Source organism: Canis lupus, chromosome 13 (assembly GCF_003254725.2).
Source record: "Canis lupus dingo isolate Sandy chromosome 13, ASM325472v2, whole genome shotgun sequence".
In the NCBI taxonomy this organism is placed as follows: Eukaryota; Metazoa; Chordata; class Mammalia; order Carnivora; family Canidae; genus Canis; species Canis lupus.
In genome coordinates this window covers 4,437,256-4,448,790 of record NC_064255.1, presented here as the reverse complement: position 1 = coordinate 4,448,790, position 11,535 = coordinate 4,437,256, and positions in this window count along the sequence as shown.

The following is an 11,535-nucleotide window of genomic DNA, read 5'->3' as shown; positions in this document are numbered from 1 at the left end:
CCTTGTGTCAGCAGGACTCTAAAGTCCTCTGTTGGGGGAGCCAATTGTTCTTTAATCTCCCCAAACTCCTAGAGGTCCGGGGCCCATCCCAGTTCCATAGCTGCCTCCATATCCCCTGTCTCAAACTTGCTGATGACTTCGTCCGGGTAAGCTCTTCTTCTTTCCTTTCATGTCTCTGGGATTACTTATCACCTGCATGATTCTCTGTCCAGCCTAGGACTTCCCCACGTAAAGCAAGCTTCAGGATGGCAGGCGCTAGTGCGCTTGCTCCCCTCTGTACCTCTAGTGCTTTGCTCAGGGCCTGGCAAACAGTCGGTGCTCAATAGCTGGCTGCTGGAATGAATGAGCTGAATGGCTGCAGCTCTGTGTCCCAGTTCTAGTTTCTGGGATGTCCTGCTTCCCCAGCCACCTCGATGCCAGTGGCTTTAGATTTAGCTCCCTGCTAGGGAGAGGGTGAAATTCAGGGAGAGGCTAGCAAATGGGTAAACAGCAGGCCCTCCCCACGTTGAAGGGCTATCGCTAGGATTCCATGTGGTCGTATCTGCCATCTTAGGACTTAAAGGACTTCAGAAGATCATATCTGTTTATTATTTCTGCACATCTCTAAGACCTTAAATCTCCGAAGCAGCCTTACTTCCTGTGAAGACAGGATGCTCCAAGTCTTCCTAAGACACCAGGAAAGGGGCGGAATCGGTGCAGGCAGAGGTCCATTGGGATCTGTTGCCACTGCTCCTTTCAGTAGTAGGACCCAGGCAAATACAGCGGCTTGGGCAAAATAGGAGTTTATTTGCCTGCAGGTCCATGGTCCAGAGCTTCTAGGGGAGACCCTACCATTCTCCTTACATAGACCTCTGGCTCCAAAGTGGATTTAGTTCCTGTGATCTCCCCGCTGATAGGAACGGGGAGAGGGAGACACGCACCCCATCAAGACCGTAGAAACCACTCCTGCCTTGATCCCATTGGCAAGAACTCAGTCTCATGACCACAGCTGGCTGCAAGGGAGGCTGGGAAACATAGTCTTTGGCTGGGCAACTGTGTTGGCACTGGAAGCTCTGTTACTATGGAAGAAAGGAAGAGTGGATCCTGGAGGACAACTAGCTGGTTCTGCCACCACTGAGTTATGAAATCTGGTGAGATCAGAAAGCCCGCGAGCAAGGCACTGCCCTGCTGAATACATTTCAGTGGCTCCCCATTACCCTGCAGGTAAAGCCCACAATCTTTAACGTGGCTTACAACCCTCGTCCGCGTGCGGCTCTTCAGCGGTCCATCATCCTGGAACCCGCTTACTCACCCAAACCTGTCCCAGCTGCATGGAACCACTTTTGGTTTCCCAAGCATGTCTTACTTTATCTCGTATGAGCTGGACATGACCAAGCCATCCCTTCTGCTCACTTTTTTCCCCCAGAATCTTCCCTTCCTCTTGAGCCTTGCAGCCTAGATGTTTGCCCCCCTGTGCTCCTTTAGGCCTGTTTCCCAGGTGGTCTCCTTGCATATACCTCCTTGCAATCTCCTGGATTGCCTCCACTTGAGGCCCCACATAGACACCTTAAACTCAAGTCCCAAATGGGATCATTTCCCTTCTGTCCAAGCCTGCTCTTCTTCTGGATCCCTGAGAATAACCTCACCATCCATCTACCCAGAAGCCCAGGACAGGAACCTTGGAGTCACCTCGTCTCATTCCTCTTCTCCATTCCACCTCCTCTCAACCACGCGGGCTCACCTGCACTTCCCAGTCTGTACCCGCATCACCCTCACCTTGGTTCCACTGCCACCACCTGGCACCTAGAATCTTGCAGCAGCCTCCCAATTCTGAGTCCAGTTTTGTTCTCCCATCTGTTCTTTCTGCTGCAGCCAGAGGTTGGTTCTAAAACATGGGTTCAGTCAGGCTTCCTCCCCTGTAAAGGAGGTTTCCTTCCATTAGGACCTTCAGTGGTTTGCCACTGACCCAGTTCCCACTTCTCACTGCCTCTCTTACTGGCCTGCTCACTGAATTCCTAGCAGATCTTTAAAGTGATGCCAAGCTCCCTCTAATAACCTTCTTGCATCATTCTGTGCTTCACCCCAAGGTACTTCCCACGTTTGCCTGGCCGAGCCCCTGGACTTGGCTCAGATGCTACCTCCTTTGAGAAGCCTTTCCTGAGCACCCAGGGGTGGCAGGTCCCCCTGGCATGCAGTCCCACATGCTCCCTATGACTGTGGGGAGCAGATGGATCTCGTGTTTCTTTGTCTGCAGGTCAGGGAGCAAGGCAGCCCATTCTGTGCAAGTCAGTTTGCCCCCCTCCCCCAGAGCCTTCACCCATTTCTCAGGACCCATGGCTGCCGCACCATGTCCAGCCCTTCTTCACTCCATGATTCAGAGGGCCATGGAGCAGACACTGTGCCAGGTGTTCTCAGTGTCCTTTTATAATAGAGTCCCTATGACCTCAGTCAGCCAGGGACTGTGACTGTCCTTCATAGGTGAAGAAGCATGCTTCTGCACAACTGGGACCTGTTGGGTCTGTCTGGCCCCTCAGCACAGCTCTTTCTGTGGGGGCTTCTCCGGCTACACCCTTCCTGCAGAAGTCAGGGCCTCTCACAAGATCTAGAACCATCTCGTTCCTTGCCTCAGGCTCTTGGCACTCCACGGGTTATACTCTGTGGCCTTTTGCCAGGGCAGAGGTCCTATCCAGCCTGTCCACTGCCAGGGCAAGGATGGACAGACTGGCCAGCTCTGGTTGAATTCTGGGCCCCAGGCTACCAGCTCTGGCTCAGGCATCATCCTACAGCTCAGCATGGCTGCCACGTGGTGTCCCCTTCTACCCAAGACTCAGAGCCATTTCCCTGGAGGTTCCAGCCTTGCCTTTTTCCGTGAAGCCCATGCATTTACCCAGAACAGCAGGAATTTCTAAAGTGAGGGCTAGTCCTCCATCTTCCCAGGGAAGAAAGAAGCACTTCATGCTTAGCTCCTGTCCTTATTATTAAGAGGAGGCTTGAGCCTCTTCACTGGCTCTGTGACCCTGGGCAGGCACCTCAACCTCTCTGAGCCTCAACTGGCAGAGCCCTAAAGTGCAGTAAATACTCGTGAGGGTTAAAAGGGGCTACCTGTGGAAAGCACCAGAACAGTCCTGATAGTTAATAGGTGTTCAGTCAATGGTAGCTCTTGCCATTATAAACTGTTGACTCTGTTCCCATCTGCCCACCTCTTGAGATTTCCATGCTCCTGGCACAGGCGTCGGCTCTCTCCTTGGCATCTCTCTCCCTTCCCTTTTTAAGGGCATTTCGGCTGCTCTGGCTGCACACTCAACTCCAGTTCAGGCCCTCTCGGAGGCCTGAGATCCTGCCAGCAGTCACGGCCCCAGCCAACCCAGTCCTCCACTCGCATTCCTGCTAACTGTAGTCAGGGCTCTGCGCGTCTGTCCGGGTGTGTCTGCGCCTGAGGGGGAGGGGGCGGGGGCCAGAGCGACAGCTGCTCCTTTGTCAGCCAGTCCCTGCGGGTGAGGCCAGGGCACAGCCTGTCCAGGCCAAGAACAGGAAACAGGTGGACTTCGCGGCGGCCCAGAGGGGGTGGGACGTGAGGAGGCGCATGTCTGGGCATGAGGAGGTGCATGGCGCACCGCAGAGGACTCCGGCTGTGTTCTCAGGCCAGGCTGGGGAGGCCAGAGGCCCTCTAGCTGGGTTTCAGGTTGCTGCGGGCCGAGGCAGGCAACTGACTCATGCGGCTGTGGGTTGAAAATTGCTTAGTCACCGTCCACCTCGTGTTAGGGTACAGGATGAGTTGCTGTAACAAAAAGACTCCAAAAGATGATCATGTAGCTGAGGCCGGGCCTTCACTCTCATGGATGGCCGGCGCCCGCCTCCACACGGCAGCTCTGCCTCCTGTGGTTATTCCCAAATGTGGGGATTTTTCCCTGACTCATGGTTCTGCCCTCCCCCAAAGACTGATTTCTAAAGCTGGGCTCTAATAAACAGGGCTGGCTGGAATTCAGGGGCTCTCTGAACTTGCATGGGAAAACATCACATCTTGCTTCCCACCAAGGTCTGCCTAAAAATCAGCATTTCCTTCCATTAAGACAGCAAGCCACAAGCATAGGAGTATTGGCAGTAACTGTGACCTCATCTCTGACAGAACTCACAGGTATTTTTGTATCACATGTAGTTGTTGCAGATTGCTCTGAGGGCAGGGCGGTTATTAAGATGAACTAGTAGATCATAATCTTTAATATTTCTCTAATATTTTAATATAGTTGTTTTCCTTTGTAATCTTATGATTTTATTCCATGAATTGGAGAACATGATTCTGAGAAGCACCTCTTGGTGTCTCCAGACAGCCAAAGGTGTCCAAGGCACAAAAAACCCCAGCAGCCCTGCCTCATGTGCTGCTCCCTCCATTGCTTGGAATGGGGCTACTGTGTATCCACCTTCCAGAAAGGGAGAAGGGTACAGGTGCAGGGAAAACAAATTCCTTTTATGCCAGTGACATGGAACTTGCACACTTCACTGTGTCACCCTGCACCGCCAGAACTTGGTCACATGGCTATACCTAGCTGCAAGGCAGGCTGAGAAATATGGCTTTTCCCTGGGCAGGAATGTACACAGCGGGAATCCATAATTACAGAAGAAGGGGAGAACAGATTGGGGGCTGTCTAGGGGTCTTCCAGAATCTCCAACGATTCTCATGCCCAACCAGCACCCAGACCCTCAGAAGCCATCACCCTTGTACCGTGCCTGCTGCCTGCCTCATGGCCATGCTTCATACCCAGCCCTCCTCGGTTCCTTCCTACACTCCAGCTCCCCATCCTCCCTCACTTAGTATGAGGGTCCCATTCTTCTTTACTGCCAGTGTGAGTGCTCCCCTCCAAGGCTGAAGCTCCCGCTGTGCCCGCAATCCTCCCCCTGCCTCCCTGATTCGTGCCAGAGCCCATCCCTGCTGCCTTCTCTGTTCCTCTAAGCGTCATTGTTACTGGTGACATAGAAACACACCCATATTTCCCCATCCTCAGGAGCCTTGGAGGATCAGGACCTGAGTCAAAGGCAGAGGCTCAACCACTGAGCCACCCAGGTGCCCCTCTACAGTTTATTCTTAACTTGGCAGATGGAAGAATCCTTCTATGATAAAAGTCAGGCTCCCATCTCTCTCCAAGTAAAGTCCAAATTCTTCATAATGGCACAGTACCTGGCCCCTAGTACCTGGCCCCTGTCACTTTACTGATCTCTCTCACATATTTCCCCCTCATTCACAAGAGACCTTCTTGCTATTCCTCTAATTTATCAGGCATGCTCCTGCCTCAGGGCCTTTGTACTAGCAGTTCCTTCTGCTGGCAAGTCACTCCCTCCCTCACCTTCTTCAGGGCTTTCTCATGTGTCACTTTTTGCATGAGGCCCTCCTACACACCTGACTTCCCCTAGCAAACCTGACCTCCTTTCTTGCCTTATTTTTCTCCATAGTATTTACCAGCATCTGTCAGGCTATGGTATTTATTTATTTAGCTACAATCTATTTCCCCTCAGTAGTATGCAGGCTTCTTGGAGGCAGGGATATTTATTTAGAAAGGTACTTAATAAATAGTTGTCAATGGTAGAAATTGACTATCTTATTCTACAGCCCTGTGAGGTCCTATGAGAAGCTACCCACACCCCTGTGCTCTCTAGAAACTCTATCCGAAACATTAAGGCAGAGTTGAGAACCCATGAGTGTGAAACAGATTACTCGGTGGAGGCCAAGGGCACGACACAGACAAGGTAGAGTGTGTGCATTTATTCAACACACCTTCATTGTATGCCTTCCACGGACCCCCCTGCCCCCCCTTGCTGCACACACTGACGTTTCAGTGGACAGGGCTGGATGACTACTGTTTACAGTGCCATATTTTCACAGGGTGACCCCTGTAAAGGAGGGATACAACTGATGACAGTCTCTATCCATCAGGGACAGTGGGGCATGCCAACGCAGTATGATGGCCAAGGGTACAATCTCAGGCAAATGACTTGTCTCTGAGTCTTACCGTCTACCTTTGGGTATGGAGATGCTGATGTGGATAATACTCACCACTTCACTTGACTACTGCGGGGTTTATATGAGACTAGAGATGGGTTTACTGTGAATCTGACAAAGCCTAAGCATCAAGGCCTTCACTTGTGCAGCCTCCTTCCAAGGCCCTAGCTATGTGTTCACTAGGTCATTTTTGTTTTATAAACTTTATAAATAATCAGGTAGTTTTTTGTTCTTTTTTAAAAGAAGGCCTCTTAAATTGTTGAACTCTTAGGCCCCACAAGACCTGAATCTGCCTCTTCATGAGACCATATGCGGGGTGCTCAGCATAGATGTCAGCATAAAGCAATCACTTAATAATGTAAAAATAATAAGCATGAAATAAGCAAGTATTTATGAAGAAGCATGAAAAGGGGCACCTGTGTGGTTCAGTCGATTAAGGGGTCAAATCTTGATTTCACCTCGGGTCATGATCTCAGGGTTGTGAGATTGAGCTCATGTCAGACTCTGCGGTCAGTGGAGAGTCTGCTTGAGGATTCTCCTTCTCCCTCTGCCCCTCCTCCAGCTCGACTGCTTGCTTTCTCTCCAAAATAAATAAGTATTTTTTTTTAAAGCATTAAAAAAAGGACTTAACAGAGGAGGTGCCGTTGAACTGGGTCTTTACGGACAAGTGGAGGTTTACCAGGTTCCAAACAGGGTACTGGGAGCACAGGCATCTGCCAGGTTTTGCAGGGATGTCTCCATGGGCCTCATTAGAGACTGCAGGGGATGCTGCTGCCTGGATAATAAGAGCCACCATTTGTTGAGCACTTGGCACGCACCGCTGTGGTATACTAAGAAATCTATTTGGTCTTTGTCCTCCGTTCCTGGTACAGAGTTCCTAAAACTCTTTTGATGTCCCAAGCGATCAGTGTACCAGAGGCATCTGTTGTTATAATAGCTGGTTCCTGACACGGAGCTCCTAAATCTTCTCGTAGCTTCCTGAGTGACAGAGGTCATAGGAGTGTTTTGCTCAGAGCTCCCAAATCCCTTGGGATTTCCTGGGTTACAGGAATGTCTTTTGCTCTGATGAGGCAACTCTCAGTGGGCTCCTGGGTAAGGGCTGGTCACCAGAAAGACCAAGCATGGTTACAGCTTGGAGCTTTCATTTACACCCTCTGTCCTCTGGTGAGTGGACAGGGGCTGGAGATTGAGTGAATAATGATCATGCCTACATGATGAAGTCTCCATGAAAATCCCTAGAGTTTGAAGTGAACACGTGGGCTGCTGGCAAGGTGGTGTACCCTGAGAGGGCCTGGAAGCTCCATGCCCCATATCCCATGCTTCACCCTATGCACCTCTTTATCTGGTTGCTCATCTGGATCCTTCATTACATAATAAACTGGTAAATGTAAATAAAGAGGCATTTCCTGAGTTCTGTGTGCCTTTAGAACAGATAATCCCCAAACCAAGGGGATTGGATTCTGGGAGCCCCCATTTCCAGGCAGTTGGTCAGAGTATGTCCAAGCGACAACCTGGGATTATGACTGGCTTCTGAAGTGGGGGACAGTCCTGTGGGACTGCGGCCTCAGCACTAACTCTGGGCATTAGGCGTCAGAATAGAATTATAGGACACCCAGTTGGTGTCCGAACAGTTGGAAAATCCCCACACATATGTCAGAAGGATTCCGTGAGTGTAGAAGAAACACAGGTTGTTTTTTTTTTTTTTTTCCTTTTAGCTACTCTAAATGCTTTCCCTGTATTAATTTGTTAATCTTCACAGTAAACCATGAGGCAGATAGATGCTCAGAAGTACTGAGATGTATCTGCTCAAGTTCTAGCTACCCAGGGACACAGGTGGGACTCAGAGCCCGCAGCCTGCCTTCAGAACACAGGTGCTCAGTATTTACTGGGTCTGCACCTGTGGGTGGCTCTTAGAAGTTTCATTTGCTAGCCATGGCTCCAGGTTTCCCTCTGTGCCTCCTGGATGGATTGTCCCCCTGTGACCCCCCCTTGCCCAGGGTCCTAATTCATTCTCACCCACCTGCCTGAGGGAGGTTGGGGCTCCCCCACCCGTGTCCCAGGCAGCCCTGAAGCTGATTGCAGGGAAGGAGGCAGATGCTGGCCACCACCCCCAGCCTGAGTGCCTGCCACAGCCCAGCTCCCAGAGGGCGGGGGCGAGCAATTACCCGGAAAATGCAGGCAAAACTCCCACAGAGCCACAGGGCCTTCTTCTTCTTCTTCTTTTTTTTTAAATTTTTTAAAAAAAGCTCTGATGTGACAGTGTGGTGGCAGGAATTGTATCCAGTCTCATTTCCCAGTTCCCATAACAGCCCAGCCCTGAGAACCTGCTGCTGAGCAGCTCAGAGCATCCCTTTGCTCTCTGTGAAAATGAGAGTGAGACCCCCGGGAGCCAGCTGAACATGGTGTGTGCAAAATGAAAGCAGCCAGCATCCCTGAAGCCTGCAGCTTCTCTCCTTTCCCCTCTTAAATCTACAAAACACCCAGATTTCAGTGTTGCCAGAAAAAACCGAATTAACTGCCCAATCCCTAGACTCTTCCAGAGTGATTATTGTTTGAATGAGTCAGACAGTTGCCTTGCCTTGTGTTAGTTAGTAGGCTCTAGCTTTACGCATTTAACAGATATTGTCCATTATGCTACATTTTGGGACAAACATGGCTTCCCTCATTTCTCACATGCTTACCTCACAGGGACCAGCTGCCCACAGCAGAGAACAAAAAGAAACCGAATAGAAATAACTAGAACTCCTTGCATGTGGACGGTATCCTGCAACATGGAATGTGGCTTTTAACTCATTAAGTAGATGAGAGCTTATAGGGGTTGAAAGAGAGTCATGATTTCTCAAGGTCACCGGGCTGATAAGTGGCAGAGCTAAGACAGAAACTCAGGGCTTCTGGGTCCAAACCAGCTCCCTTGGCTGAGCAATGCACATGGAAACATAGCTCTGACACTGTCAGCCCTTGGGGCAGTGGGGGAGGGGAAGAGAAGCAGAACCCATGAGGTGGCATAGTTGACAATTGCTGGTTTGAATGTGGTCACTTACTGTGGGTTGGGGTTATTGCCTAGTACACTTTTAGACCAGAGCCGTGGGTTATGTATGATCCAATGGCCCTCTTATGGAGGACTATAGACCTGGAGGGTGATAGACCAGGACCCACAAAGGACCCCATCCAGCAGAGATCCAAAATCCGGGGTCTCCACTACGCATCTGGCCAACAGCTGTGTTATATTTGGCCCCCAAAGTATCCTTTAAAATGTGAATATTTTTGCTAGCATTTAAAATTTTTTTATGTTAGGAGGACTCACATAAAAATTGGTGTTTGCTGTGGTATTTCTTAAAAATGTGAAGATGTGCAGTACCAGGAGCTGAGCCTATAATGAGTGTGTGCTCTGCTGGTCCACAGCGATTCCCTGCTGCTTTGTGATGCCACCTGTCTGGCTCCTATAAAGCACTTTTTTTTTTTCACTAAACTGTACCTAAAACTGAATGTTTCCTTCCATTATGACTGTAGACTGTACTACAGTAGTAATGAGATCTGTGACTTTGTCACCAGTAGAAATCACATTTTCATATTACATTGGAGGGTTTTTTTTTTTTTTTTGAGGATGTTTCCAAATGTCATTTGTGTTTATCACTACCCTAATGTCAGGGCTTATCACTAGATCTTATTCTTTAATGCATTTGATAAAGAAGAACATAAATTGTGATATTAGAAGTTTAGTTTTCAAAATATAGTGTGAAGGGTGCCTGCGGGGCTCAGTCAGTTAAATGTCTGCCTTAGGCTCAGGTCATGATTCCAGGGTCCTGGGATTGAGCCCCACATTGGGCTCTCTGCTCAGCAGGAGCAGGGCCCAGGAGCCGCAGGCCGGGCTCTCTGCTCAGCAGGAGCCTGCTTCTCCCTCTCCCTCTGCTGCTTCCCCTGCTTGCTCTCTCTCTCTCTTTCTGTCAAATAAATACAATCTAAAATAAATAAATAAATAAATAAATAAAGAAAGAAAGAAAGAAAGAAAGAAAGAAAGAAAGAAAGAAAGAAAGAAAGAAATATAACTGATTTCAATATAATTTCATTTGTAATCCAATGTATTTTATGTATTTTGAGTATTTTTAATTGAAGTATAATTAACATACAGTATTATATTAGTTTCAGGTGTACAGTATAATAATTCAATTCTATATAGTACTCAGTGACTCACCATAAGTGTACTCTTAATCCCTTTTATCTATTTTACCCATCCCCCCATCCACCTCCCCTCTGGCAGCCACCAGTTTTCTGTACTTAAGAGTCTGTTTTTTCGTTCATCTTTTGCCCTTTGTTTCTTAAATTCCACATATGAGTGAAATCATATTGTATATGTCTTTCTCTGCCTTGTTTCACTTAGCATAATACCTTATTAGGTCCATCCTTATTGTTTTCAACAGCAAGATCACTTTCTTTTTTTGTGACGTAGTAATATTCCAGTATATTCCACTATATGTAATATATATAGTGTAATGTAATATATAGCATATATATTATATATAATGGAATATTATATACAATAATATATATACAAATATATATATATATATATATATAATCTTTATCCATTCATCTATCAATGGACATTTGGGTTGCTTCCATATCTTGGCTATTGTAAATAATGCTACAGTAAACATAGGGGTACATATATCTTTTCAAATTGGAGTCTTCATTTTCTTTGGGTAGAACCCAGTAGTGAAATTATTAGCATATGGTAATTCTATTTTTAACTTTTTGAGGAACCTCCATACTGTTTTCCACAATGGTTGCACCAATTTGCATATCTACCAACTGCGTTCCCAGCAGCAGCTGGTGAAGTTGACATCCTCACCAACATTTGTCATTTTTTGTTTCTAGCCATTCCGACAGGTATAAGGTGATACTTACTGTGCTTTTGATTTGCATTTCCTTGATGATTAGTGAGGTTGAGCATCTTTTCATGTGTCTGTTCCCCATTTGTTTGTCTTTGGAAAAATGTCCATTCAAGCTCTCTGCCCATTTTGAGTAAGATTATTTGCTTTTTGGCATTAAGTTGTATCATTTCTTTATATATTTTGAATATTAACCCCTTATGGGATATATCATCTGCGAATTATCTTCTCCCCTTCACTAGGTTGCCTTGTCATTTTGTTGATGGCTTCCCTTGCTATGCAAAAGCCTTTCATTTTGATGTATTCCCAAATAGTTTATTTTTGCGTTGTTTCCCTCACCTGAGGAGCCATATCTAGAAAAATGTTTCTAGGGTCAATGTCAAAGAAATTGCTGCCTGTGTTTTCTTCTAGGATTCTTATGGTTTCAGTTCTCACATTTAAGTCTTTAATCCGTTTTGAGTTTATTTTTGTGTATGGCATAAGAAAGTGATCCAGTTTCATTCTTTTGCATATAGCTGTCCAGTTTTCCCAACACCACTTATTGAAGATTATTTTTCTCCATTGTATATTCTTGCCTCCTTTGTCATAGATTAATTGATTATACAAGGGACTCCTGGGTGGCTCAGCAGTTGAGCATCCGCTTTCGGCCCAGGGTGTGATCCCCGAGTCCCAGAT